General features: G+C 33.2%; 2 long non-coding RNA genes across 2 annotated transcripts in view; both read right to left on the minus strand.

The window, feature by feature from the left end:
• LOC110271283 overlaps positions 1–1932 on the minus strand; it is a 15222-nt gene extending 13290 nt beyond the window's left edge. Inside the window, exon 1 of the long non-coding RNA XR_002361848.1 lies at positions 1922–1932. This is a non-coding gene — a long non-coding RNA (uncharacterized LOC110271283). The remainder of the gene's footprint in view (positions 1–1921) is intronic.
• Positions 16289–27887, minus strand: part of LOC110270777 — a 12996-nt gene continuing 1397 nt past the window's right edge. Inside the window, exons 2-3 of the long non-coding RNA XR_002360411.1 lie at positions 25655–25659; positions 16289–16372 (exon numbers count right to left, since the gene is read on the minus strand). This is a non-coding gene — a long non-coding RNA (uncharacterized LOC110270777). The remainder of the gene's footprint in view (positions 16373–25654; positions 25660–27887) is intronic.

A 27887-nucleotide genomic window follows, 5' to 3' on the forward strand; every position in this document is an offset into this window, starting at 1 on the left:
GATATTTTTATATATATTAATTTGCATATGAATTGTTAACAAGCTTAATAGCCTGGTGGTTATGAGAATCATGTTTTTTCTTGATGAGGGTGGTTCGAATCCCAACTTCAACATTTTAAAAAATTTTAAAACTCAAGCGGTTCGGTCGAACCGGTCTTACCGAGTTTGATCGGTTTTGACCGATTTTGCTGAAAGATATTTATATATATATTAATTTGCATATATATTAATAACAAACATAACAACTTGTTGGTTATGAGAATCATGTTTTTTCTTGACGAGGGGGGTTCAAACCCCAACTTCAACATTTTGAAAAAATTTTAAAACTCAATCGATTTGGTCAAACCAGTCTTACCGATTCATTTTGAATTTGACCAATTCGCACCGGTTTATTACCTCATGTGGTCAGATCATCGGACTGGACCGGCTTAGAGTCCGGTTCAGCGATTTTCTGATTTTTCTTGATGAGGGGAGTTCAAACCCAACTTCAACATTTTGAAAAAATTTTAAAACTCAATCAGTTCGGTCAAACCAGTCTTATCGAGTTTGATCGATTTTGACCGGTTCATTTCGAATTTGACCGGTTCGCACCGGTTCATTGCCTCATACGGTCAGATCATCGGACCGAACCGGTTTAAAGTTCGATTCACCGGTTTTTTGGTCGAACCGGCCAGTCCAATCCAATTTTGCTAACAATGGTTTCTCTCTCTCTCACACACACACACGAATAAATTGCAAATGTAGATAGAAAAAAGTAACACATTCAAAAAAAAAATATCAATAATAATAAAAGTAATAAAAGTGACTAATTCAGGAGCTGCTTCTATGAACTCAAACAAATACATCATTTAGAGCATAAATTTAAATTAAAAATGATAAAAAAAAATCCTGACTACTAAAAAAAATATCTATCCGTTTACATTTTTTGTATAAAAGACCTATTTTTTGGTACTATTCTTTGTATATTTTCTTTTAGCTAAACACTTCAACATTAAAAAGATATTTTTTCTTGGACTTTTTCTAAAATTATAGCCTTTGAAAAATCTCCTTTACTAAGATATAGAGGAATTACAATGCTCTTTTATAGGAACATTTGTCTTTCCTATATTTGTTAATATATATTTTTATAAGAATGAATATGTATATGTTTCTTTATTCTGCTATATCCTTCTTTACTTTTAGAAAACTTGAATCTACATGTCTATCCTTTAATTGGCTAATAACTTTTACAATTTTACTATCATGCTAGACATTGTCAAAGTCAATACACATAATTTTAAAATAAACGAACAAATCAATAGAAAAAATGGGAATTACAATTAAAATAAGCAATTTAAGTACAAATATATAAATGGAAGCAAATAGGCAATTTAAGTACAATTTTATTCATAAGAGGATAACCTTTTTCCTAGTAAGTAAAACTCACTACATGAATCATGTAATGGCATTTAGAATTTAGCTCATAGTTTACAAAAAAATTTTGTTAACGAACTTTGCACTAAACAAATATTAACTTGAAAACAAAGGAAAGTGTAGACAAAGACAATCTAGAGTAACAGTTTTCCTTCACTTTTCATCTTCTTTGAAAAAAATATGTTCATGTGTTACATTTTCTTTAGCTAAGCTTCGCTCAGATATTTTCCATGCTTGACATAGATCATACTTCTAAAGTTTTTTCCTTCTAAACTGTACACAATTTTGTTTAGTACGTCAAAAAGAAAAAAAAAAGACTTGACAATAATCTAAAATCAGCACATGAAACCCATATATGTGATGAATTAGAAACAAAAAACTCTTTAGGTGTCTCAAAAATATCGACAAATTTAGAAGTTTAGGAACACAATTTCTTGCAACAATACTCTATGCCTCATTTGTTGTCATAAACAGCCAAGCATAAAGCTTAATAAGAATAAAAATCCACAGTTTAATAAGAATACATCTATGGTAAACACTATTAAAACAAAAATAATAAAAAGTTAAAAATTTAGTGAGATAATTATAATTGGATATTTGTCCTAAATCCTTTAATAAAATCACTAAATGAAGCTAAAGAACTAAGAATTATTCATTCAAAGACAAAATTATATACTGATATTTGCACCTGATAAACATCTTTGGTGAGCTCTAACAATTTTGGAAAGCAAAGTATTTTTCAGCAAAATCTTATATAAAATAATCAAAATTAGAAAATTCAATTATGGTTAGATTGAATTAAACTGGGTTAGTGGTATGTCTTTTCATGATGGATGTCAACTAAAGTAATAGTAATATAGACTTCAAAGATTTAAAAAAGCAATAAAATAATTATTTCACTAATTAGAGTATATCAAAGAATTGATTCATGTACATAATTCACATAAAAATTTGTGATCATCACTTAAGATCAACTATCGAATTAATCCCTCCTATTAAGTTTGACTCTGGATCTATTGTAACATTTTCTAAAGTATTTGAAATTGACAACAAATATCCATTAATGTGAAGATAGTATGACTTGCAACTAAACTCATCTTACTAATATGTCTAATGAATTACAATAAAAATAAATGCTACAACTCATAAATAAAATGCTAACTATTCCTACTTTGTAGATTTGGCCAAATAAAGATAAAATTCTGTATTTTAAAGTATATATTTTTAATTATAAACTTATAATAAATTATTGTAGTTACTTAAATTTATTTTAACAAATAATTTGCATTTTATAGCAAAATGAAAAAAATTCTCTACAATTACTTTAACAAATAGTTCATGATCCTGATAATGTTTTTAATAAAATTGTATGCATAAAGGATCTAAAAAACTTCCTTTTATGTGCATCTTTTTTGAAAAATCTTAAAAGCTTCCAATAATAACTATTCTTACGATATTAGCCGTAATTAAGAATATTAATAAAAAAATAACATCTTAGCTCTACAATTGGCCATACTACATTGTTACTGAATGTTTTTTGTCCTTAATACAAGGCATAGCATTTTATACCTAATATTTCTACCTCAAATAAAAATATTGATAAATCTTCATTTAAATGTTAGTTCCAAATTTATACATTGTCAATCTTCTTTTGGATTATTAGTCTCTATTTTTTAATGCTTCAAATGAACATAAACACAAAGAAGGAATGGAAAAGGACAGTTTCATCTAGAAAATTAATATTGAAAAGCTTGAAAAAAATATATTCAAAAGAACATCAAAACATTATTGTGAATCATGAATTACAGAATGCTTACCTAGTACAGTCTTGCGAACCTTATAATTTAAAATTCAAGTCAACCTCATCAAATTCTATGAATCCAATTTCAAATGTTTATCATAAAATAAAACTTACGCAAACCTTAAGACAATATTTTTAAATTTTTTCTAATTTTTCAATAATTTTACCACTCAAAGTGACATAAATGTAGGTTTCTAAAATGAAATGACATTGCAAGAAGAAACTTAGTAATTACAAACTTTGCTTTAATAGCAGAAGTGTAAATAATTTTCAAGTTATGTTGCTTACATTCAATTTTTAACTTTTCCTGTTTTATAGTTTTGCAATAGCTTTCATTACAATAAATTTAAAATAATAATGATCACATTAGACTTTACAATAATGATGCTAACAGTACAATAGATATAACAAATCACAAGAAAGATTAAGAATATGTCCAATTTCTTTACTCTTTTCTACAACCAAGGGCTAATACTACTTTCCACCAAACTTCACAATAAACATGTAATTCCTAATTAGTTCTAAATTTAAAATTTCTTATATAGCATCCTTTTAAACTAAAAAATGCAAAGAACATCCATGTAAGTATGGAGTTACTCAGAGTTTATTAATGCTAATTATTAATTTGAAAATTTTTCATTAAGTCATGTATAAATCAATTTAGCATTTACCAAGAATGATTTCTTGCACTCCTTTGTAATAAGAACTCACCAGAGTCCTAAACCTTGCCTGTCCAGCTACAAAAGACGGATGCTATTTCAAGTCAATTTCCATCTCTTTAATTTAAAATCAACACCTGAGGATATCATGAAGTTGAAAATTATATCATTTCAAAACTTAAATCAAATTGTTTATTAATTTTATAGAGCAGACAATTTATGCGCAATTAGTTAAAGTGGACTCAATCAAAGGGATCTCATCCCCTCTATCAATAATGAACGAATGAATAAAAATATGTAGCCACAGACTTATGACTTTATGTATAAAATTATGAAAATAAATCTATGTGCTAATGCATCAATCCCTCATATGAACTAAATATCTTGAAGAGAACAATATCTAACCAAAAAAAGTCCAAAACTAATTTGAAGTTTAAGAATAAAAGGTTAATAATTCTTACAGCTCCTGGTGATGAAGATCCTTATACACTTTCTCAAGTTATTTCATCTCATCATTATTCCATCCACTTTGGTCTTCCTCAACTGTTTCCTCATATTCACTTTTTTCCTCTTCTTGTTTCTCCTCATCCTCCTCACCATAATTATTGACATCAAAATCACCTTTTCTATATATGCTCCATCTGCATCACCAAAACAACCCGTTCATCAAAAATACAAAATAATGAACCACTATACTTGCACAACACTGTAGAGAGTAAATGAGTAAGCAAACAGCTAATGTAGCCCTCAATCCATGTGAAACCTTAGCACTAAAAGTAACACCAAAAAGCAAGTAATCAAAGAAGCTCTATCTCTATTCGACTTAGCAACTACAAATAGTTCAAGTTGTACAGTCAATGTTCCACTTGCTACTCATAAAAGATAGCATTTTCTATGCTCTAATTTGTTTCAGAATTCAAATTTATTAACATGTGGATCAAAAAACAAAGAACAAATTGGAACAGAAGGTGACATCTTGGACAACAACTCTGTACACTATTTTACAAAGGAAAGAACTAACCTTTATTTGACAAATTTATAAATGGTTATCGATTTACCATTTTCCCCATTACAATATCTCATTTTTTCCCATCTAAACCACACATGCCAACATGCATTAAAGTAATAATTGAAATAATGCTAAAAGGCACCTCTTAAGTCCAAATTTGTGGGTGGTATAATAATCAAAATGCAGGAATCAAGCATATGTCAAAGATGACCAGATAACCACTTCAAAAGTTTTCAATTATTTCGCTGCTATCACGTTCATGCAACACAGGTGCTACACTTAGAACACTCTAGTACACATTATTGTTTCCTTTCCTTCTATTTTTTGTTTTGTTGCATTTGGATCTTCTCATGCTATTGTGTTTTCATGTTGGTGGTCATGTTTTAATCCTGGCCATTGATTAAAATTAAATGTTTATCTTTTAATGGTAGAGATTGAAACACAACTTAAAACATGAGAAGATCTGAATCTTTTTGCATCATCCTAACACAGAGAAAGCATAATTTCTTAAAGAAGAGACAATACTATCTCCTCTTTAAAAAGAGGGAGAAACTTAGAAAATCCAATTTTATTATTTATTTATAATGAAGAATTACCTTCAATGTACTTCTTTTGTCAATAAAATTCATTGATTCATCGTCCTGTAAATTGGAAACATAAAACAAAACCCCTCAATTAAGTTTATAGAAAAACAAAAGAGAACAGATAGTATGAATTGCTCAGGTTTTATGCTTTTGTTAAATAAACATGAAATAGTAAACTTTTTTATTTGCACAGTTAAGTCAACCATTTTGATTAAACAGAAAAAAAATAGATGTACTCAAAAATTTATGGTGCTTCAATTCATTGAATAAAGACTGGTACCTGAAGACCTCTAACTTACTATCAGTTGAAGCTCCATTTCAGAAGTGAAAAATACATAATGTTAGGCAAGTAAATATTCAAACAATTTAGTTGCTAATTACCTTAGTCATGTATTTCCACGGATACTGCAGTACTTTTAGTGATTACCCAATATTCCAAACAACCACAACTATAGAAAAATGTTTCAAATTGGGAAAACATAAAGATAAGTTAATAAATTTGTCACAAACCCATATTTAAAGAATCTAAGTGATACCACAAACAACAAATTCAACCTTACTTCATGAACAATCTTTAACAATGAAACTAAGGATTCCTTCCTTAAAAAGTACAACTATACCCGACTTTCCACGTTTTTCGGGAATCTGAAATTTAAGTCATACCAATATCATAATAATTAATAAGAATGAGAACCACCTGAACTTCTAATTGAGACAATAATTAGTAGATCTCATAATCAATTTCAAGATTCTTCTTATATATCAGTAATTACTTATTTCTTTTTTACCCAACAAAAGAAAGAAAGAAAGAACTTGAAGGAATTTGATATAACGATCAAACCTAAAGGGAATACTGCGGAGCTTCGTTTACTGTGGATCTGAATCCTTTTGCATCTTCCTAGCATAGAGAAAACATCATTTTTTAAGGGAGAGACATTACTATGTCCTCTTTAAAAAGAGGGAGAAACTTAGAAGATCCAATTTTATTATTTATTTATAATGAAGAATTACCTTCAATGTACTTCTTTTGGAAGTAAAATTCATCGAATTCATCATCACCTGTAAATTGGAAACATAAAACAAAACCCCTCAATTAAGTTTATAGAAAAACAAAAGAGTACAGGTAGTATGAATTGCTCATGTTTAATGCTTTTGTTAAGTAATATTGAAATAGTAAACGTTTCTATTTGCACGGTTAAGTAAACCATTTTGATTAAACAGAAAAAAAAATACATGTACTCAAAATATATATGGTGCTTCAATTCATTGAATAAAGACTGGTAACGGAAGACCTCTAACTTACTATCAGTTGAAGCTCCATTTCAGAAGTAACAATACATAATGTTAGAAAAGTAAATATTCAAACAATTTAGTTGCTAATTACCTTAGTCCTGTATTTCCACAGATACTGCAGTACTTTTAGTGATTACCCAATATTCCAAAACAACCACAACTATATATAAAAATGTTTCAAATTGGGATAATATAAAGATAAGTTAATAAATTTGTCACAGACTCATATTTAAATGATCCAAGTGATACCACAAACAACAAATTCAACCTTACTTCATGAACAATCTTTAACAATGAAACCAAGGATTCCTTCCTTTAAAAGTACAACTATACCATACTTTCCACGTTTAGCGGCAATCTAAAATTTAAGCTATACCAATATCATAATAATTAATAAAAATAAGAACCACGTGAACTTTTAATTGAGACAATAATTAGTAGATCTCATAATCAATTTCAACATTCTTCTCATATCATATATCAGCAATTACTGATTTCTTTTTTACCTAAAAAAGAAAGAAAGAATCAACCTGAAGGAATTTGATGTAATGATCGAGGCGCTTGAGTTTTGCAAGAATCTTATGCTTACCTGTGAATTATAGAACCATTTCTGACAACGCTTTAAGTTGCAACTCATTTGAATATGTCCGAAATCCTAAACAAAAACAAAACAAAAAAAATTGAATACTTGAAATAATCCGCAAAAGAAAAGAACTCAAATATTGAAACCTGAAGCCCAATAGTGTTAATCCCACCTTAGAATAAATAACTAACAGTAAAAACAGTATGCATTTGGAGGAAAAAGAAGAGTATGGAAGAATCTTTTCATGCTTTGAAGCGCGTGACATGCAGCAGATTCCAACGCCATTCCACTTTTCCGATAGCCACTTCTCCAATCTCTGTTTATTGCTGCGGTGGGACGTTCTTGAATATCCTTGTTCTTCCCCATCCTGCTTCCTCCATCTCTAGGTTGCCTCTTACTTCTCTGGACTTCCGAAATATCCCTTCCCATTTAGTACATTTAAGATAAACTCCAAATCTTCAGCTACAACCTCAACCCTATTGGTTGCTGGGATACCCTCCGCTGCTCTATTCACCTTGTGCTCATAGTCTCTGCTGCTAAACCTTCTTTTTCATCTGGGTTCACTAAGTGCTTTCTCCTTCGACACGCAGCTTTCCCTCACTGCCATAGACAAAGACATTTGCAACTTCCAACTCTATTTTGATGAACGGGACTGCCCAGCCGATCATGGTGACTTGAAACACAATTTCCAGCTGGTGACATGAAGAGAAAAAATGAGGAGGAAGAGGAGGATAAGAGGATGTGGGGGTGGTGGGAATGGTGAGATCACGAAAAAAATTAAGTTTCTTAATTTTTTTTAGCTTTTTAATTTTCAGTCGATAAAAGTCAAAAGGAAGAAAGCAATTTGATTTCCAGAAGGGATTTGTGCGGGAAAATTCCCGCTTCGCCGCACTGGAGTCTGGAGGGAAGTTTATTTTTTGCCTGCGACGTGTCGATCTGGAGAGAGTTTAGTTTTGGTGGGAATACTGTGGTGCTTCGTTTAGTGGACTACTTAACCTTTATATATTAGATAGATAAGGTGTGAAATTAAAGAGAACACACAAAGAAAAGAGTCATTGAATGTTTTAGTTGTGTTGTACTATCTACTATGTACTTCCTTCTAATTAAAAATGCAAGGTTCCAAAAATGGTGTAAAGAATAAAAGAAACACAATAAACAAAAGAAATATAAAAGATAGGAAGATGATAGAAATTGACACAGTCATTTAGATCTATGCTCTAATGAAAAATTGGAGAAAAATATGAGTATGAATATCCACTGCTTTGTTAAGTAACATTTTTTCATTTTTGCATCAAGTTGGAATATAAATACACAGAAAGATTATAATTTAACAGAAATTTAAAATATTTGAAAGCAATCCAACCAAGACAGCATAAAATGAAAGAAATCATGTTAATAGGATTTGAAAAGAGTTTAATATACTAAATAAAGATTTATTTGTCAGAGCACAATATGGTTTTTGTTCATGTTTCCTATTCTTAAAGCAGAAAAGTGCAACATACATTGAAAGGAACAGTTTTAAACTTGTTCAAGTAATTAAAAGAGGAAAAAATATTAAAAAGTAAATTTCCTAATGCTGAAAGAGAATTTTTCCTTGTTTAATGATGGTAATTGTAGGTTTGTCGTTATGGACCTGCATAGATTGCTGAGAAAATATAAGTAAATTTGTTTTAATCAACTAACAGATGCACATGCATGTTAAATGATACAAATAGAATACTGTTTTAGTAGTTTATTTTAAATTAGTATATTATTGTAATTGGGACTTTTATGAAAATTTAAAGTATATTGGAAGTGAAGTTTAGCAACATGGAATATTGATTATGGCAAAGAAGGTAAGGCAGATAATACTTGATTTCAAACATTATGCATCATGAGAAATCAGGATATTAATGAGGTAAATTGAAATATTAAAAGACGGGAGCATTGTTTCTTTTTTTTATAAAGAGTACTTCATACCGTTAGAATGTGATTAAAAAGAAAAGTTACCCATTTCAAAGCAAAATAACATTTTGGGGTAGATGACTTATCCTTTCAAATTGTCTGTGTTAGCATGCATGGGGAGGCATGATTGAGGAGTTGTAGAAAAATATAATTTTTTAAGTCACATAGTTGCGATAGGAATATAATAGCAATTTTAACAGTAATAGCAAAATTTTAATCATAATGGTAGAGTAGTGCATACCGGTATCATTTGAGAGATTTCTAAAAACTTCTTGGTATACCACATTTTGTGTTTCGGTTGAGTTGTTGGATTCCTCATGGGATATTACAATTTTTAATCCACTTTTGTTGGTAACTCGTGAAATTGCCACATAAAGTTGTCCATGCGTGAACAATGGTTGTTTAAGAAGTAATCCTACATGATTCAAAGAATGTCCTTGACTCTAGTTTATTGTGATGGCATATGAAAGCATCAAGAAAAATTGTCTGCGTTGGAACTTAAAAGGTAATCTTGCATCAGATGGGGTTAGAGTCATTCTTGGTATGAAAACTTTTTCACCAATATTATTGTCTGACAAAACTTCTGCTTTGATAACTTTATTTCCAAGTCTTGTGACAATCAATCTAGTTCCATTGCAAAGACCCGCTGAATGATCAATATTTCGTATAAGCATCACAGGACAACCTTTTTTAAGTTGTAGCTCATGACTGGGGAGGCCGGATGATTTAATGGTTGCCAAAAATTCCGGTGTGAGTATGCTTTCAAACGTGTTGTTAGCTCCGTCTTTAAAGCACGCTGAGTTAGAACTCACATATGTTTTCATTTCATTCCCATTTAAAGAGAGCATGTAATTATTGACCTCTTCAACAACATTAATGGTAGGGGCTAAATCAGCTCGACCTTGGAGATGTAATGGATTGCAAACATTATTTAAGTAATCAGCATAAATAGCTCTAATTAACATTGATACTGCAACCATCATCCGAGTCTCCTAGTTTACCATCTTCTATGGCAAGAATCCAATTTGCAAATTCTTTCAATTCCTTAACACTATGATCCTCATGCATAGAGTTTAAATGCATATTTTGAGTCAATTTTAAAATTTGACATTGTTCCCACAAATATGATGAGTTAATTGATGCATCAACAATGTCTTGTCTAGAACCCTTTGTTATGACTGGAAGAATCTGCCTGAAATCCCCTCCTAAGACAACTGTTTTTCCTCCAAACGGTAAGTGCAAACTTGCATCATTGGTATGACGCAATAAGTCCCTTATTGTTCTATCCAGTGCCTCAAAACAAAATCGATTCATCATAGGAGCTTCATCCCAAATAATAAGTTTCGTTATTGAAATTAATCCAGCCAATGGACTTCCTTGTTTGATGTTGCACGTAGCACATTCATCTGGAGTAAGAGGAATTGCAAATCTAGAATGTGCAGTTCTTCCACCAAGTAACAAAAGCGATGCTATTCCACTTGAAGCAACCGTTAACACGATTTCACCTTTTGATCTAAGAGCAGCGGAAAGAGTTTTCCAAACAAAAGTTTTTCCTGTTCCTCCATAACCGTGTAAGAAGAATACCCCACCGGAATTTGATGTGACAGCTGCTATTATTTTGTCATAAACATGCTTTTGGTCTGTATTCATCTGTGATAGAAATTGCTTGTGTTGTTTAGCTAAGCTAACAGTGCACGATCATAACGAAGCTCATCTAATATTAACTTGTTCTGAGAGGCTTGCTCCATTGTGAACTGAGTGTCATCTACATCAGGAAATGGCATTGTTGGAAATTCTCAGAGTGACTTTCCATTTCTATTAAGAATTTTCTCAATGTCAAGAAGAGTAAGTTGCAACAATTCAGCTTCTGATAAAACCAAATCTACATGATGAAAATCAATTGTACGTATGTAAGAAACTATAAGGGTAAGTATGTAAACTTTTTGTTGTTGATATTGAGTAATTAAAAACTTTTAGGCCACAATATGAAAGGAAATTTGAAAAAATGAATAAATATCCATTTAAAATTAATCTTAGGATATGTAAAATAAATCAAAAACCGAAAAAGAGAGGATGGGAGTGAACCTGGTAGGCAAAACATGTTTCTATGATCATGTTGTATTCCATCTGATAGGAGACTCCAGCATTTTTGCCAAACTACTTCTGGTCTAATCATTGAATGTGTCCATAGTAGTGTGACAAATAGCTTACGCAAATAATATCCAGAACCCCAATGACTTGCTTCTTCAATAGCATCAATATATTATTATATTCCCGATCATCATCCAATAAACCTCGGGCATAACATGCATCTCGAAATGATGAATATACAACATTGTTATAGGTTCTAAGATCTTTATAACTTTTGGGGCCTTTTACAATGTTCAATAACATTCTTAGGTAGTATAATTCTCCAGATGATGGGGGAACAAAGAATAATCTCCCAATAATAGAATAGCTTTTCTTGGCTCCCAAATCCTAAGAGATGGCTTCCAAACAAATTTTGTTGGAAAATCATTGTAAGTTAATTCCCTTGCAACAGCATATTCTTTGTTAGCTTTAAACCAAGCCACAAACATTGATTCTCTGACAGTTGCTTTATCAACAATAGTTTGCAATGCATTATCATCCTAAAAAAGAATTGTATGTTCATCAGGCAAGTGAAAACTTAATCGTTCAACTGATGGTCTTCTATAGTGGATGTCAAATGCAAATATCATCCAAGTAGATTCACATGGAGAAACGTATCGACAATCATAAAATATTTTAACTTCATCAACAGCAGTGGCTGAAGTTTCATCTCTTCTTTTTGAATAGAAAGAAGCTGTAATGCGATCAGTTCCCTTGTTGACATACTTAAATAAGTATTTGATTGACCTTGATTGATTGCACCACTCGACATTTATATGGGCACCATACCTTAAGAGAAGAAATCTATTGTGTGGCACAACATAACGATTATCCAAATCAATGCCAAACACCTCGATTGTACGACCATTGCTATGACGTCTGTAACTTGTATATCCGTCTTGATCGATAGTACTGTTCTGAACAAACTTTTTTGGGAAATGACGAATGCAGCGGCCGTTTTCCATGCAGGGTGAGTTTTTCCTTGCTGATCCACATAGACCATGCATCATTGAACTCTTTACAGCCTGATAATATTCATGATCAGTTGTTGGATCTGGAATCTCTGCAGAGATGATTTTATCAATGTCATCTGGAGTAGGAAACTTGTGTTCTGGTGCAAGGAATAAAAGTATATGAGCATGCGGTAATCCTCATTTTTGAAACTCAATTGTGTAAATCACTGAAAAAAATTTCCATTCAATTCGTTAGAATATGTGTAATTGTTGAAAGAACAAAATGTAGTAGAAATTACAGTGTAAGAGATTACCTGCTCGTGATCTACCAAATATATTGTTCTTGTCGATATCTCTAATGAGCTTTTCCAATTTCAGTTTGAACATTCTGTAATCTATATCAGGTCGATCTTCTGCTTTCAATTTGTTATCTTTGCAATAATCTGCAATCTCCTTCCATTGTGGGTTGCAAGTGAAGGTTATGAACAAATTTGGATATCCGATTGCTCTACATATTGCCATTGCATCTTGATATTTTGAATTGTATATCTTGGACCTCCGGTGAAGCTTGCTGGTAGAACAATTCGCTTGCCAAGTGTAGATGCCTGTGTTTCACCGTTAAGAACTGCATCTTTTAGGCCTTTATAAATCTCAGCTCTAAACTGTTTTTACTTGAAGTATACATATTTCAATCTAGCAGCTTCGATCATTGAGAACGCATCACCTATAAGCTGCTGGAAAAGTCGTCGAGAGTAAATCAGAACACCTTCACACCAAGGTCTGTGTATGCGAAAAAGTCTCTCATGCTGATAAATCCTGGTTCACTTGTCATATTCTTAGGTAGTCTGTTCAATGGAATCTTTTCTCTCCAACCGTCCTCCCCAAATGGAAAAAGGAGTGGATACTGCAGACACAAGTATGCAGGATTCAATTCAGATATCCATTTAAGTATTCCAGATTTTGTTTCAATTACAATATCTCTTTCTTTGGTGTGTCCATCAAAATCACCCACAAATAAACTTGCGACTTCACTAACAGAGGGTAGATTGTACCGTCTTCCATCTCTACCTCTTTTACCAAACAGTCGAAGTTTGATATCTGTTTGTGGATTAGTTCTAACCATTTCTCTTAGCATATGGAATGATTTTGCAAGAACATTATGTATATCTAGCACGTTGATTAGATCAGAAACTATCTCGACATTCAACGGGTTTGACTTTTCGCTTGAGCTGCAATTAACATGACAGTTGTGATTAATATTTTAAATACTTTGCAGCAATGAAAAGATGGAAATTTAGGGATTAAGATTCAATACTAACCTCACAACTGATGTTCGATTATTTATCTCATTTTTCGTGTCATAAATGTAAAGTTGAGCAAATTTTGCAGTGCTTCCTTCTATTGGTAGTAAACTGCCCATGAGATGATAATTTTGGCCGTGTAAGATGAACGTGGGGGGTGCTCGGCCTTGGTTAATTGATTTATCTACTTTGCCACCAAACGAAGTAAATGCAAACATACTATTGTATGTTCGAGTGTTTTTTTTGGAAATGGGTTGCCTTAGCACTATTACCAAAGAATAGATCATTAAGTGCGTTGGGCAGTTGTTGTAAAAAAGGAAATTGAACTTGACTTTGGCGACAACATAACGTAAACTTTGGATTAACAGTATTAAAGTGTTTGTCGATACGCTCTTCATACCAGAAATTGGAACCACAATGCTGACACTGATATGTTGGGTTCCCAAAGTCTAGATAAGCTAGAGCTGAAATATTATAGTCATGAGTTATCATGTATGTTAGTTAAAGAAGGAAATAAGTAAATCTGCTAAAGTTTTACCTGCCGGAATCACATTTGTAGTATTATTATTCTCATCCAATTGCTCTGATTTATATAGATTGGTGTTAGGGTTGTGTATTATTTATACGGATGGAAAATGAGAAATGATTTCTTTATAGATATCGATGAATTGAAACTAACCTTCATCAGGGAGTTGGTTTGATAGTTGCAAATGATTAATATTGTTATCCTCATCCTCTATATCTGCAAAAACATTCATACAATACCGTTACTTGTTTGTTCTGAAAGGTAGTAAGTTAATTTAATAGATACAAAGACTTTTGATAAATACCTCCTTCTTGTCGACTGTGGGGAACACTTCCAGAATCAAAGTTATCAACATGTATGAGTCCGCTTAAGTTACATGAATATTGCACATCTGTCCAAAGAATAGAAATCACAAATGACCTTATGAAAATAATCCAGTCCTTCTCTTTTGACAGAAGAATTTGTATGTTTAGAAAGTTTAGTTATAAAGGCTAATTATTGTTTATCAACTGGATTAAGCGATGATTTTAGGAGGAGAGCTATATTGAATTTTAGGAAGGGGCAAAAAATTAAGTTTGTAATAAAAGAAGAGTAAAATCAAAATTTTAAAGAAGACTAAACTAAAATTTATATACAATTTATGAAAAAAATTTGAAGGGGGGTGTTTCATTGCCTCGCCTAGATGATTACATAAAATCTTAAGATACGTAGGAGAACATGTGGAAACACTGACTTCATGTAGTTATGCACTAAAAAGGAATCATAACTGCTAATAAAAAAAGATATATATCCATTTACATCTTTTTTGTATAGAAGACTCATCTTTTGACTGTATTTTTTATATACTATTCTCTGATGTCATCTACTACAGCAGCTAAACAATTTGACTTTAAAAAGATATTTTTCTTTAGACTTTCTCCAAAATTTTGGCTTTTGAAAAAATGCTCTTTTTTAGGAATGCTTTTGTCTTTTCTGTATTTGTTAATATATATTTCCATAAGAACAAATAAAAAACTATCCTTTCATTCTACTATATCCTTCTTTGCTTTTAGAAAACTTAAATTCATGCATCTATTCTACAATTAGCTAATAATTTTCGCTGTAATATATTGAACATAAAACAAAGTCAATACACACAATTTTGCAATAACTTTTGTATCCAATGTTAGCCAGAATAAATGAAAAAAATCAATAAAAAAATGAAAATAAGAAAATTTGAAATCGTATTTTTTTTAAAATAAGCCATCAAACAAAAGTAGACAATTTAAGTATAATATTATTTATAACAACATAACATTTTTTAAGTATATAAAACTCACAGTGCTAAATAATGTAATGGCATTTAAGATTTAGCTTTAATTTAGTGAGACATTCAAGTTAGCAATACAATGATACAATCTTGTGTATATCCTACTGGATGTGCATCAAAATTTATTCTTGTTTCCAAGCATAGCCTGAATTGTTTGCTCAAACAAAGATTAAGTCTATTCAAGATCATTAATATTTAATGTGGCTTAATGGCAACCATGATGACTAGTAACTGCCAATGCTTTCTCTTCTACTCCAGCTCCTCCCAGCAAGTATTGCTATTATTAAATGCATTCTAGGACAACATCTTCTACTCCAGCTCCAAGATGCTCATGAAACAGATGCAACAGTTCTGCAAAAGTCATCAGAATATTATTAGCAAAACTTAAAACTATTCAAAGAGAACTTAAAACTATATACATCATCTAACTTCTGAAGCCATTAAAGTGCTGCCTCAAGACATGTTACTTAATATTAATATAACATACCAAAAAAATATTGTTACTAATTTAAAGTATTAAGTAATTAAAGATAGACATAGCAACCTTTTCTAGTAGATGTAAGCACAGAGTGAACAAATGCACAATTTATAGTTAGTCTAAAATAAATATAAAGAAAGGTGAGTTACCGTGTGGATTGGAGCTTCACATCCTCCTTCAATAAGCTGCATTTACATAAAAAGCCATTACAATAGGACATAAATTTCTATTTTAATAGGACATAAATTAAATCAGTATGGCAAAGATATATCAGATGACTAAAACTTGAATCCACCAACTGGTCCTACTTGAAGAGCACCTTGAGTAACATCGTCCATCAGCCCTGGTCCAGCCCCTGACCATGAAGTGCAATCCAAAAGATTTGCAATCTGCATAGCACACATACAAAACAGTAAATAACTATTATTTTCTTCTATAGAAAAAGATTTTATCAGAAAGAGAAATGAAAGAGATGAGACATCGTCATATAAATACAAATTAAGATATACAAATAGATATATTCCTACAACTAATATAACTATTCTACATAGCCCACCAAATTTGTTGCATAGTTCTAGGTGTTTCTTATGCGGTTGAGCCAAAATATTCACAGCCACATAGATACCTAAAGAAAGAATATGGCAAGTTTCAATGATAGTACCTAAGAAAGAAACAGGCTACGAATTTATAGATTTATGTAATCTATAACACTTAAATACATGAGCTTAATGATAGATTTGCAGAAGTACTATTGGAAATATCCACAACAAACTTATGAACTCATGTGACCTCAAGTTGTTGTGAAGATTTGGTTTCAAAAATCTCTATTATTGCTCCAGACATTTGGATTAAGAGAAATAGGCATAAAATACACATACAATGAAGCATATTTGGACACGAATGTTTTTTATTCATCTTGATCAATCATTCCATTATCTTTTGTATTAGCATCACTAAAGGTGCCTGGAGTAAAATATATACAATTTTAGAAACATTAATTTCAAAGAGCACTTGAAAGGTAGTAAATAAGGGAAGAAATCTTAAGAACTTTATTTAGATGCAAAACAAAAAAACAAAGAAAAGAGAGGAAATAATAACTTTAAAGATCAATCACAATAACATATATTAATCATGCAACAGAGAACATCCTTATGCTGAAAATGTTTTCACATTAAGACAGAGCATTAAGAGAAAATAGATGAAGCAGGTCCCAAGGTTGTCAAACTCGCGAGTCTAGGTAAACTCGTGGAGCTGACCTAGACTCGACTCGTAAACTCGACTCGTAGACTCGTACGAGTTTACCTCCATTTTTTGGCCCAAAACGACGTCGTTTTGGTGAAAATGGGCTCCTAAATCAAACTCGCTGACTCGCCCTCAAACTCGCGAGTTTGACCGATTCTGTCCGAGTCTAGCCGAGTCTACCCGAGTCTACCCAGAAACGAGTTTGTGTCCGAGTTAACTCGATTCTACTACCTAAACTCGTAAACTCGTACGAGTTTACGAGTTAACTCGCGAGTTTGACAACCATGGCAGGTCCCTTACTACAGAAAGTTTTTTACTCAACAATAAGTGGAAGCAAGAAGCATCCTTATGACGTCTTAGGAACCTTACAATCTCAAAAGATGTCAATTTGTTTTCATTTGTCTATTACAAAAGCTTGAAAACAAAAATGCTAAAAAATTAATTGAGAATGCTGTCATTTGTATAATAGTTAACCTCTTTAAAATAACATATCTGTTATTCTTTGATGTCCCATTTTCATTTCTCCATCAGTTTGAAATGCAAAATGATGAAATTTGTATAGTTTTGCTTTTTTAAATTAGTTATTAAGAAATAAAAGTGGCTACTAATGAAAATATACTTAGATTACCATGCATGTGTCAAGCTTCCATATTAATGTAGAGCAATGCTTACAATTATAAACCCCTTCGAAAAAGGATCTTTCTTAGGAAAAGCAAAGGTAATAAAAGCTTATGCACTCTAAAGTCATAAGAGGCAAGAAGCAGGACCGTGCAAAAAACAAAAAAATGGCCATGTTTTGTTGGATTTGTTTAAAGCACATATTTTGACATCTCTCTTATGTGAACATTCCACAGCTGTAAGCTTGTTCAAACTCAAAAAAATGACTGAACTAAAAGTAGTGTCTATAAATTCATATAGAAAATGTTATCTTTAGAAGCAAATAACCATAGAGAAAAGTATGTAATAAAGTTATATAAGATGAGCGAAAATGAAAGCCTTGATGACTTGTTGGGATGCAATTCCACCAACCAAAGCAGCCACATCATGAAGCTCTGTCGCACCAAATTGACACATCAAATTGATAAGATCCCCTGCTAAAGCAGCACCATTGTATATCTTGATTTGTTGCAGAGTAAAATAATCATCATAATATACAAAGTTTGATATTGAATAAATGGCAACTAACCAAGCACCTCAAAAGCAACCAAAAAATAGTCCATGTATTCAGTCAAATTTCAACATCAATATATTCAAACTGATTTTACATACAAATTTGTTCATGCAAACTATATTATTTGTTCTAATATGGTCAATTCTGTCCTCTTCAAATACAAATCAATTAGAGTGTGTAATCAGACTACTGTCCAAACATTAAAGAAATAAAATATAAACTAAGATATTATATCCACTTCAAAATTTTGCATCATAGTGATAAAATAGCTTCACAAAAGAGTTTGTTTGTCCTCTATCAAGCATTTTTTGTATAGCTTGTAAATATTTTAAATACAGTAAATATTATGAATTGTAAAATCATCGGCATGTTCAGTGACGGATCCAGAAAATTTTGATAGTGGGGGCAAAATATATATAATATAATAAGTGACAAATTCAGAGACAAAATTAAATAAATTAAAACTTTGAATATCAATTTAAATATTAGCTCATTATATATTTATATATAAATATATGTATTTTTAATTTATTTTTAATTTGTATTTTTTATTTCAATATGTATACATGTGATTATTTTTTATGTACATATAATATAATTAGTCTTTAAAATATATAATTTATAAATTAAAACACTAAAATAGTAATTTAAATTATAACATATAATTTAAAATTGGGTAAAGTATACTTTTTATCCCTGAAATTTAGCAAAAATTTTAAAAGTACCCCTAAGTTTTATTTTGTTTCAGTTTTGTCTCAAAAGTTTTTTATTTGCATCAAATATACCCTTGACGGCTAAATTTTCAAAAAATTTAAGACTAATCTAACAATAATGCATGAAAACTATGCTTGATTTGCTTGTGTTGAGAGTTGTTCTTATCAAATTGTTGTTGAATTAGTCTTAAATTTTTTGAAAAATTAGCCGTCAGGGGTATATATTTGATACAAATCGAAAACTTTTGAAACAAAATTGAAACAAAATAAAACTTAAGGGTATTTTTGAAACTTTTGTCAAATTTCAGGGACAAAAAATATACTATATCCTTTAAAATTTTATTATTTAGGTTTTATATTTTAAAAAAATTGAATAATCTTTTTCTTAATAATACAATCGAAATATTTCTCTTTTTATGTAGAATAATACTACATATTCAAGTTTTTTGTTAATTAAGTCCAACCAAATTAGTCTGAGATAACAAAAATTAGTTATGACTAACATTATTCAAAGTCTTATTGTTTAATTTGATTAGACTTAGTTCATAAAAAAATTTGAATGTGTAGTATTACTCTTACATAGAAGCAATTTTTATTGGAATTCATAGTTTAAAAAGTTCTTTCAATTAATACAGTTGTTACAGAAAAAAAATTAAAACTAATATAAAAAAGATAAATAATACTCTTTCGAGTTGATTTCTAAGAAAAAATAATAAATTTTATTTAAATTGAGAATTAATCATTCTAACAATATCTAATATAAAATTCTTAAATTGACTATAAAGTACCAAAAATTAAGTAAAAATTATTGTGGGGTCAAAATCAATAATTTAGTGGGGGCAAATAAATTTTATTATCATATACTACTCAAAAAATTTTCAAATTGTAGTGGGGGCGCTTGCCCCTACACTTATACACATGCATCCGTCCCTGGGCATGTTCATATTATTTGTATAAAGATATGTATGCATAAGCTATGAGCATGGTCAAATTAAGCATACCAAAGCTACTCAATGATTGTAGAGCTATTTCTACCCTTTTTAAAATGTTCATAGGCACACTGTGCATGTCGCTCCCACTGGTCAACTGCTTCAAGCTGATGAACACTGAGTGTAGCTGCACAAAACTCATCAAAATCCATCCTCCTATATTGCAATGCATTAAGCTGCAACTCAAATTTATTTTAATCAGCGAGCACTATTGGTGCAAATCTTATTTATATAATTTATGGAAGCATTGGCAGTTAAATTATAGAACTTACTGGTCCAAGTAAGTTAGAAATGTGTGACTCCTTCACAGCATCTATTCATAGTATTGAAAGCTTCTCTGATGACTTCTTTATAATATTACAAATGCAAAAGGGATTATTAGCTTGGTGCACTAATGATATGCTTCATTGTCTTCCAAAAAGCAAAAGTAAAGATACAAAGAATAAAAACACCAAATTAAATAACTACATTACCTCATCTTTGAGCATGTGAATTGTTAACAGAACCTGTGCTGCTACAACTAATAAAGCGAATAATCTAAGTTACACCATCATTTATGAAATGAAACTGTTTTAATTTCCCTAGGTTTACATAGAATTTAACCAAAATTTTCATCCCTAAGATACTACTGCTCCAGTATTACAGTGATTGAGGAGAAGAAAAGATTGGAAAAAACTGATAACAACGAAATAATTTTAGGCTAGAAGTAAATAGTTGGACAGAATCTAAATTGGTAGCATTAGTAGCTGTGTTTTGCCTTTGAAACTTAAGTTGTGCTACTAAAAAATGGTAACTTACATTATAGATTACACCCTACATCAATGTTTCCAAAAAGGTCCAAAATCTTTAACTCGCCATACCTACACACCAGAAACATAAAAAGATTAGTGGAAAACATTGAGCAGAGAAACTTCAAGTCATTTGGGGTGGAGTGAGCTGCTGCACGACTTGGCCTTTCCTGGGCAAAGCTGTCCGATTCAGAACAGTGGGGTTGGGTTGTCGCTGCAACATACTTTGTGCGCGTCGCCGTCGCGCTTCGCATCACCATCTCTAGTGCCGATTCCTCACCATCGATCAATCATGTGTATAAGATTGAATTGAGAGAGAAACAAATTGAGGAAAGAGAGAGAGGGAGAGAGAGAGAAATGATAAATTCGAAATTTTTTTTGAAGAAGACTGAAACTTTAAAACTCATTCAAATTTTTTTTCGGGAAAATTCCCACTAATGAGTTTTGTTTAGTATTTGAAATCAAAGCATTTGGCTGATCAACGAAAGGCAATTCATGTGATGGTGTTATCAGCCAATCAAATGCTACGATTATCAACTGTATTTGGATAATTGGAATTTCGGAATTAGGGATACACAAAGTTTGAATTACCTGGAAGTCTTCTGTGCAAAACAAAGCTTCATCCGTCTTCTCAGCCTCCATCGTCCACTCACGCTAGTTTTAACATCCTATTATGAGGAGGAAAAAAATAAAACTACATAGGACAGTTGTCACTCTCTCAGACATCATTTAACAGTGCTAAATAGTGTCTGAATTCACTGTTTGGCTAGTTAACCATTATATATTAATAGATTGGCTATTCCTTTAATAATATTGACCCCCTTTTTTGCATAGTATCCCTCGTACAATCTGGTAATCATCCAGAAAATAATTATCAAAAGTGATAGAGAGAGCAAGAGACAAATATAAAACTATCTAGATAGCAAAAGCAGTTTAAACACACCATTAATATTGGCAGTAAACATTCTATGTATAAAAACTAATAAATTTTATAGATAAGGAGGAAACATTAGCAAATGATAATCTTATTAAATAACTTACCACATCCTCAGGGTCATCCGGTTCTATACGAAGCTTTGCTAGTAAACTTGGTGATTGAACATTGATAGTTGCCGCTTGTGCAATTTTCTATTTGATAGCCTCGTTTATAGTTTCAATAACTCGTTCAGCTTCTAATAAAACATCGAAAGAAATTAATTGCTGAATATACCATTCCCCATCTTCACTATAAATAGCCTGAATTTTACTGTCAATAGGATATTTATCTTGAGGATCAGAACTGATCTTTTACTCCTAAGAGTGAAATAACAAAAATAGTTAATTATGATCATGAGAAAAATATTGCATTTAAATAATTTCAATCGTTTGAAATGAGCACTTGCTCATATAATCTCAATTCACTAGTACAATTGCGAAAGCATAGTAACTTAAGTTTTAAAGACAATATCACAATATGCTACACCATTCAAATTCATAAATTCACTGACAGTCAGAATTGTAAATAAGACATACCACTTCATTATCCTTATGTTTTGACAAAGTAAAAGGTGCACTAGCATTTGGACCGGCATTTGAACCACATATTTCATTATCTTGTTCAATTTCTCGAGTCCAGAGCAATCAATTCATATCCATAATCAGCAAAACCAATTCAATAATTAACAAAATCAGCATATTCATAGTCAGCAAAGCCAATCTCTAACCTAATTCAACAATAAAAGTAACAACAATAACATTTCAACCATTTAAACATTTTAAGTTTAACTTCTTCCATATTCTAATCAGATTCTTAAATCATATTCTAATCGATGAATTAAATATTAAAAATTAATATAGAATATTAGAATAACTAGAAAAAACTTACATATTGACTATTGTTGTAGCTGCAGAATCAAGCAGTGTAGTGCAGGCATCAATACCCGCGGAAGAGAGGCGAGGGATGGATGGGGACGTGGTGAGACGCGAGCACTCACCAGGCGTTGGGTGCAATGATGGCGGATGAGCAGAATACGAGACAATGGGAGCAAGACAGCTAGCAACGAGCACGCGAGGGACGACAAGCAGAGGAGGTGCGACGAGACGCGAGCGTGCAGTGGATCTGGTGAGAGCACACAATGTGGTGAATCCGGCGAGAGGAATGGCAACGGAGGCGAGCGTGTGGTGGCAGTGAACCGATGTGAGAGTGAGAAGGCTGGGGGAGAGGGGCGGCGCTGTGCCTCTATGTGTGGGAGTGGGAGTGAGAGCAAGAGAGCTGGGGGTGGGTTTGCGATTTGAATTTAGAGCAAGATTACCGGTGCATAAATCCACCGGTAATGCTTTCTGATTGGCCAAAACGCATCGTTGCACTAATCAAGGTTACAAGTGGATTTGGTAAATCCGACGGTAATGCTCGCACCAGTTTTTTATTTTTTTCCCTTCATTTATTACCAGCAGATTTATCATCAGAAAATCAAATTCGATGGTATCTTTTTTATCCGACAAATTTATTCTCAAATTTTCTGGTAAATCTGTTGATAAAATCACCGCTAATATCCGACGCTAAATCCGATGATAAATCCAATAATATTCAACATTTTTCTTGTAGTGTATCCATGAGTTTAAAATAAGAAAGGAAGATGAATTTGAGGACTTATGATATATTTTATAATTTTCTCTTTTATTAGAATTCAACTATATTAGGTAGTAGGTATACACTAAAATTAGTTACAAGTATAAAATATATGTTAGAATACAAAATATGAGTGAATAGTCAAATTGATCCCTAAAAGATTATACGATCTCCAATTTAGTCCCTGAAAGATATTTTTAATCAAATTCATCCCTAAAAGATTTTAAGTTAGTCACGTTAGTCCTTCCATTACTTCACTGGAAAATGATTAACAGAAGCTGACCTAGCACGTTAAAATTCATGTCAACACACCCCTATACATCTCAATTGGATGCCAGCATGAAAGCTTTACAAAATTTTGTCAAACTAATCCCTAACTAATAATAACCCTAATCCCAAAATAGTGCATAAATGTTAGCGGCGAGATTTCTGTCGGATTTACCGTCGGATTAGGTAGCAGATTCATAACCCTAAAATATTATCGTCGGAATAACATTTCCAATGGTAACGTCAACGGTAATATTTGGAGGAAAAAAAGAAATTCTTGGTGCACCCACTACCGTCGGATTTACTGGCGGGAAGATCCACAGTAACAAAGTGCCACCAAGAGCATCGTCGTTGCCACCCCCCTTTCCGTCGTTGCCAGCCCCTCTGTCTTCTCCTTCTTCCCCTGCCCCCTCTTTCTCTCTGTCTCTCCTTCATCGTCACCACTGTCTGCAGTCACCTCCATCTCCTGTCACCAATATCTGCTGCCATAGCAACTTTGACGACCACCACTGCAACATCTACGTCTTTCCTTATTTCTGTTGTTCTTCATTACAGGTTCAATGAACAACTCTTTTCCAGTTCATTTAATTTTAGTTTAATGTAGTTTAGGTTTGCGTAGAATTTCAATTTTAATTTTGAATCAGTTTCAAAGTTTGTTCAGTTTAGTTTTTTAATCTTAGTGTATTTAGGTTGATTAAGTTAGGTTAGATTCAATACATTAGGTTTTGAATAGTCGAAGTGTTTGGAATTGTCTAATTGTGTTAATTGTTGCGTTGATGACTGTTTTGCTAAGAAATTATTGCTAAGATTATTTGATAATTATTTAATTTTAGTTTAATTTAATTTAGGTTTGAGTAGAATTAGAATTTTAATCAGTTTCAAAGTTTGTTCAGTTTAGTTTTTTAATCTTAGTGTATTTAGGTTGATTAAGTTATGTTTGATTCAATACATTAGATTTTGAATGCTTGAAGTATTTGAAATTGTCTAATTGTGTTAATTACTACGTTGATGACTATTTTGCTGAGAAATTGTTGCTGAGATTGTTTGATAATTTTTAAATTTTAGTTTAATTTAGTTTTGATTTAAGTAGAATTATAATTTTAGTTTTGAATTAGTTTCGAAGTTAGTTCATGTTAGCTTTCAAATCTTAGTATATTTAGGTTGATTAAGTTATGTTTGATCCAATACATTAGATTTTGACTACTTGAACTGTTTGAAACTATCTAATTGTGTTAATTGCTGTTAATTGTTGTGTTGATAACTGTTTTATGGAAAAATTTTTGCTGAAATTGTTTAGTAATTTGATATAGGCAGACATGACGACAAGAAGAGGTATTGCTGATCAGGCTTCTAGTCGTGGTTGTAGTCGTGGTTGGGGTAGAAGGAGGGTTTCTTCCAGCATCCCCGGGACTTCTAGATCCTCTCCCTTTACTCCAACCACCCCGGTCATGCCACATGTTGCGGGTTTAACAGACCAGTCATTCATCTTGGTCTCTAACCCTAACTACGTGCCTTCGACCATGGCGGAAATGCCGCCTCCGATTGCTCAGCAGCCCACATCCACGCCAACGCTAACTCAAGCGACAGATGCTGCAGCCCCGGAGTTCAGCCATGGAAGCAGTAGCTGGTGCCCCTCCACCACCTCCCACCACACGATTGCGTATTTGGCCTGATGGTGGCACGGGTAAGTAACACGTTCAATACTCATATATTTCCTGTTTATAGTTACCGCTGAAAGTGCTTAAATTATTTATAGTTTAGTTGATTTAAGTGTTAATTGTTGGTTATTGTTTTATAATTTTAATGATTATGATTCCTCTTGTTGTTAGGTTTTTGCCCTACCTAAACGTGTGTACTCAGGAGATGACGAATGTCATCAAGCTGATGTACGACCAGCCCTGACCCAGCTGCATGAAGATCACCACTGAGACCAAGAAATGCTGGTTTGAGAAATGAGCGGTAATTACTTTCATTGTTTCTGTTTCAAACCATTTTAACTAGTTTATATCATCTATCTTGCTTAACTAATTATAAAGTTTCTTTGTTGCAGCTGCATTTCATTTAGGATGCAGAGCACAACCTGGTCATTTGAAAGATATTCAACCATAGAATAGGTCGGCGGCTCCAGCAGATGCTGGATGATATTCGTCACAGGCGGGACCACCAGACGGGATGGCTCTTACTAGAGGTAAAGAAGGGCCTGTTAGCTCATTGGGAGACCGATACGGGGTTTAGTCATATCGGCTTGTCACTAACAGAGCTAAGAGGGCATCGACTAGGTCGTCCAAGTACACCGATGGCTCGGCAACCTTCATGAAGACCAAGGCCAAGCTGGTATGTAGTTTCTTTAATATTGTTAATAACTTCGTTATTTATTTGTTTTGGATATCATTACTAGGCATTCTAATAATTTTGTATTTTAATTCAACTTGTGTAGTCGAAGTCATTGGACCACGAGGCCACATTGACGGAGACGTTCAAGTACACCCACACACTAAAGGAGAACAAAGTGAGATTTGCTGAGTAGCGGTGTGAGGACCATTATGTGAGTAAACATACATCTGATTATCTTCTGCAATAAAATTATTAGAGATTAATTGTATATCTGTCTTATTAATCACAGTAACTTATGTTAATTGTACAGGAGTCCTATATACTGAAACTAGAGGCCGCGACTCAGCAATCTCAACAAAGTGGGGAGGACGCCGCCGATGGCTCTATGACTTTAGTCGTCGACTCCGATGCGGTTTGGCGCAAGACTGCCTTAGTCCCATACAAGAACTGCGTATACGAGATGAAGTTATTCTTCGCCAGCAACCTCTGCACTTCGACGTTGAGGCCGTTGTCAGGCTTCGCCACCAGTCAAACCATCCAGCCCGAGGAAGGCGTGGATTTGAGGCTACATGTGTAGGAGCTCTAGCGTAACCTTTACCAGTGCAACCCTCATCCGCGTGACCTCTACGGATGAGCTCAGGCTGGAGTTTAGGGAGTTGCTAGAGCAGATGCTGCGTATGGAGGCTCAGATGGAGATGTACCAAGCCCAGATGCGCGCCACTGGCATCGACCTTGCTGGTGGCACACGGACATCGCCACAGCCTTCTTATGTATTTCCCCTTGCACGTTTTTCCTTTTGCATGCCTGGGTTTTTGTTTGCTTTTGCTTCTTCTTCTTTTAGAGGGGCGCCACTGGGTATTTTCTTATCTTTTACCTAAGCTCTGGGTTAGTGTAGGGGAGCCTAGGGGGTGGTTTAGGGAGTTGTAGTTTGTTTTTACTGTTTTTAGGGTTCCCGACCTCCTGTGTTGACTAAGTGGTGCTCCCGCTGTAGGTATGGCTGAATGCCCCGTACTTCCAAACCTGGCTCAACAGCCGCTAGCCGATTTCGTTGACCATTATGCCTGGGTTACTTCCGATGTGAAGGACACCCCCTCCAAGGTCACCCGGGAGAGCCTCCAGGATCTGCGCCAGGCTGGGCTCTTGTGTGGAGGTGGTCCCGAGGAAGGTTGTACCAATTTTTATCATTATGCTTGGGTTTCTTCCGACGTGAAGGACACCCCTTCCAAGGTCACAAAGGAGAGCCTCCAGGATTTGCGCTAGGCTGGGCTATTGTGTGAAGGTGGTCCTAAGGAAACGTTGTATCAAGTTTATGTTCCTGCTGGTCGGGAGCATGTTTGCCAGAAGAACTTGGCATCTCCACGATTTGTTGACTGGTTGTGGGTTTATAAACCCATGTTCACAATCTTGGGAGTTTGTTTACCCTTTTCTCCTTTTGTCATGGGTTTGTTAAATCGGTGTGATGTTCCTCCGTCGCAACTGCACCCGAACAGTTGGGCTGCCATTCGATGCTTCGAGATGGTTTGTGAGTATCTGGGGCTCCCGATCTCTGTGATCGTTTTCCTCTACTTTTTGCTTTTTACGAGCCCCTCTCGGGAGGGGAAGACGAATAAGGGGGTATATGTCCTTCAGGGCTCAACAAGGTCGCAGGATCTTTGGCCTTTTTTAGGACTCCTTTCATGGTTTTAAGTCAACTTTTTTTAAGGTCAAACCAGTCGAGGGCCATCAACCCTTCTGGCTCACTGCCGAGGGGGAAAGGCGGATCTCGACTTACTGGAGCTTTGGAACGGGGTCC

The sequence above is a fragment of the Arachis ipaensis genome, chromosome B04, assembly GCF_000816755.2.
Source record: "Arachis ipaensis cultivar K30076 chromosome B04, Araip1.1, whole genome shotgun sequence".
Classification (NCBI taxonomy): Eukaryota; Viridiplantae; Streptophyta; class Magnoliopsida; order Fabales; family Fabaceae; genus Arachis; species Arachis ipaensis.